We start from the raw sequence: 4,127 nt of genomic DNA, 5'->3' as shown, positions 1-4,127 counted from the left end.
ATACTCTTGAGCCCATTGCTGCAGTCACTGTGTTGGTGCACCTAGTTGAGGGTTTTCTTCTCTTTAGCCTCTCCTAGCAACATGTCCAATGGAGGCCAAAGCATGCTGGAGCTTTGCCATCTGTGCCTCCAAGGAGCATTCTGGCTGCACCTTCTCTAAAACATATCTTTTTGTTCTTTTGACAGTACTTTTCTCCAACTCCACAGCTCAAAGACATCTCTTTTTAAAAAAAAGTATAATTTCCATTTTCTTTTCAGACAAGCTTTTAAGGAATCAAATCCTTCCATGGACTTTGGTGGTGGTCGTGGTGCAGCACCTGCAGGTCTAAATCTAGGTGGAGGTGTTCGGTTCTTCCGGGCTTCATGACAATGGTTCCTCACCACCTTGCTGTGAATGGCACAACTCACACAGTAGTGCAGTTTCACATAGAACTTTGGAAGCACATATGCTTCAAAGACACTTGCTTCGGAAATGTCCCTGATGGCAGCTGCTTCTACTATATTTCGAATTCCGAACTTCTTAATTGCCTTGTCTTTGGACACAATTCATGCAGCAAGTAGGCAGCATGTGGCTGCAGTCCTTTATGGCACGACTGTTGTTTTTCCTTTTCTTTGTCAGGTTGGAAGCGAGGGTCTGAGAGAGGAAAAAGACATCTTTTGATAGGAGAGTCATCTTATTCATTGTACAATTTCAGATGCATAGGAAATGATGGAAAAGATCATGGCCTGAATTGGGAACATTAGGAGTAAGATTTTTCACAAGTACTCAGAGTACTTAAGATATTAGCCAAAGGACCGAGAATAGTAAAGATAAGAAATCCTTTTTGCAAATTTGTAGGTTGAAAAAAAATGTAATTGGAAATTACATTTGAAACAATATGTTATTGCTCTCTTAATACACTAAAAAATTTTATACCTGACCTGAGAGTCTTTCTCTCACATGTTCCTTTTCAAATTGTGCACTTTTAGGGTCACAAAAAAGCAAACTGAGGGGAGGGGTGGGCAGGGAGAAGAGTGCAACAATGAAAGACTGGAAATCCAAATCCTCTGTAAATTTTCATTAAAATTAATAATAATAATAAAGTTAAATTAAAAAAATGATTTGCTTAGGTGTTTGAGGGTAGGAGTTAGTGGAGGAAGGAAGACAGGAGCTGACTCAGTGGAACATCTAGACTAGTTTGTGCTTTAAAAATGGGCAATCTCTGTTGACCAATTGGAAATGGGGGTAGAAGAGAAACAACTGGCTCCTTCACCCACTAGATGTTTTACTCTGGAGGGATAAAGAGCTTCTGCTCTTTAGGCTTTAAATTCCTCATCTGTGAGCTGAGAATAATAATCTTTGTCCTGTCATCTTCTCAGAGTGACTATAAATGCCAAATGGGAGCAAGAGCACTTTATACTTCGTGAAGGGCCGAGAAGGTGGGCAGTGGCCTCTGGGCAGAGGGTTATTCTCTCTGGCTGCCCGCCGCACACTCCCACGCGCTGACTTCTATCCTCAGGCAAGCGAAGCCTCCACATCCTCCAATAGGCCTTCTTCCAAGACCCTTCTCGTTGTGGTACTGCAGGAACACGTCGCCAACGACCCCCGCGCATGCTGGAAGGCCCGGGCAACAAGGTCGTGATCTGCCACCTGCAATTCTTCAAGGACCCAGAGAAATGGGCGTGAGCAGAGCAAGGCCTGCAACACTACCTGTGAGAACTCTCTAGCTTAGTGCTGCTGGTGTACCGCGAGCAGAGCATAGTTTTTCTTCTGATAATCCGCTGCTTCCTGGGCTATGAGTTTCCTGAAGAGGCTTCCAATGCCCACATCTTCTTTGAAGTGACTGTGAATGGGAGCTTCTTTGCCAGTTTCCAACCAGAGACAGCCAGAGACAGAGGGTAAGACATTCCCAGACATTCTCCAGAGCGGCTAACTACACCCTGAAGACCTTCAACGCCTACAACCGAACTCGATACGAGCTGCAGGAGTTCCTGCAGGACACGTGTGTGCAGTTTGTACAAGAATATACCACAAAGAACGTAAAAGGTCGCTAAACAGGCCGTTCCTACACTTTGCTGGTCCTGGGAGTCTTGGTGGGCAGTTCATCATCATGAGTGTGGCTGTGGGCATCTTCCAGTGCACAGGAAGATGTTAATCTCTCTCCAGCCTTCTCTGAGAAAGTGCTGAACTGATGGGGATTGTCAAAGGGCCATCTCAACTCACTGTAAAGCCAGACTCCTCAGCTGGGTAACAATATCCCAGAAAGTTTGGAGTAGAAATTCCACCCACCAAGGAATCTGATATGGGAGGGAGGCCCAGTGTGCAGAGTATTTCATTTACTAACAACCTAACAACTTGTGTACTTTCCTGAATAGGTCTGAGAAGTGAATGCTTATCTATCTGTGTGGAAAATAGGTGAAGTTGTATTAGCCCAGCCTCCAAAAATAGAATCACTTCGAGTATTTAAAACATAACCAGATAAAACAAACCATCCAAAACCAAATAAACATGTAATGTTTCCAGATGTGTCAGACTCAGGAAGGCACAATGATGTAGTCAGGGTAAATTGAGAAACTAGTAGCAATGTAAAAACCCAAGTAATATAGGAGTATGTAGTTATTAATAAATTTGTTTATAATAGTAATAATAAATTCTCTACTTATGTATAAAAAATGGGCAGTCTCTTCCCATGCAATTTGCTGCCTCTGGATACCTACTGGAGGGTCAGCTATGGGTTGATTCTGACTGGACAGTACACAAAAACAACAAACAACAAAAGCTAAGAATAGGGGAGATCCACAAGAGTATTCCATCAAGAGTTGTGCTGTAACCCAAAGGCAGAGCCTTTCAAATGCAGAGAAAAATGGAAAACCTCCACTCATGTAAATATTTCTTCTCATGTGTTTTGAAACCCATTCAAGGGTCAATAATGGGTTAGTTCCAATTTGATGGCATTGAATTTTAATAGCAAGGAATAAAATTTCTGAAAAATTTCTGAGTCTTACAGTCAGTGTATAACTTTCCAAAATACTGACTAACTGCTTTCTAAACTGGCTGTATTAGGCTGCATTCTTAGCAGCAATATGTAAGAGTACCACTTGTTTCAAATCCTCCCAAAATACGGTATTGTCAGACTTTTCTCTGGTGACCTAGTGGTAAGAAGCTGTGCTGTAATTGCGAAGGCACACAGTTTGAATCCATCAGCTGTATGGGGAAAAGATGGGAAATCTTCTCTCGTGTGATTACCTGCCTCTGAAAAATCCACTGGAGGGTCAGCTATGGGTCAGTTCTGACCCAACAGTACCCAATAGTTAGTGTATCATGATAATTCACTGTTGTTTAAATTTGCATTTCTTTGTTTGTTAATGATATGGAGTAACTCTTCGTGTGGTTGCTTTGGGGAAGTACCTGTCTTAAGTTGGGTCATTACAATTATTATTGACTTAAAAGATGTGTCAGCTTTATGTACTGCAAACATTTTCTCCCATTCCATTCATTTTCTTCACAGTGTCTTTTGAAGAGAAGGAGTAGTTATTTTTTCTCTAATTGAATGAAGTTCACCATCTTTACCTCCAAAGACCATTATGGTTGCATTTTCTCCAAGACATATCTATGTGTTCTTTTGGAAGCTCTCAGGATATTCTTCACTCTTTTCCAACATCACAACTAAAATGCACTGATTTTTCTCCTGTAATTCTTACTAATTGTCTATCTTTCAGATGCACAGCAGGTGTTTGGAAAGACTGTGGCTAGGCAACTACATGTACACTCTTTCTACAGTTAGAAGCCCCATAGGGCTAATTTAACATTATCCAAAGCTCATGAGATAGTCCTGACATTTCCTGTCTCTGCTCCATCAAAACCTCTTCCTAGGGATGTGCTGAATTAATTGGGGCCAATTAATTTGATAAAGAAACTAGAGACATCAGTGGGTAGGAATGGCTTACATTAACCTTGAACCCTTTCGTGTATTTTACAGGATGCTCATTGCTTTTACAGTGAGAAATGTGAATTCCTAAAATGTGATTCTGTCTGGGGAAGGATGTCTTTCCTCAGGAAAATGTAACGTTTGTCAATCCACACCAGACAGCTCTCATGCTAAACAGAAGATCATCTGTGGTCAGGCAGGAGGACCAAGACTCTATTCC

At 41.7% G+C, this 4,127-nt stretch overlaps 1 pseudogene; it reads left to right on the top strand.

The window, feature by feature from the left end:
- Nucleotides 1-1,590: 1,590 nt before the first annotated feature.
- LOC102843203 lies at nucleotides 1,591-2,134 on the top strand (annotated as a pseudogene).
- Nucleotides 2,135-4,127: the final 1,993 nt, after the last annotated feature.

Source organism: Elephantulus edwardii, unplaced genomic scaffold, assembly GCF_000299155.1.
Source record: "Elephantulus edwardii isolate Elephantulus edwardi_28Jun2011 unplaced genomic scaffold, EleEdw1.0 scaffold00219, whole genome shotgun sequence".
NCBI lineage: Eukaryota > Metazoa > Chordata > Mammalia > Macroscelidea > Macroscelididae > Elephantulus > Elephantulus edwardii.
The sequence above is the reverse complement of the archived record's forward strand: the minus strand, read 5'-3'. Positions and strand labels throughout refer to the sequence as shown.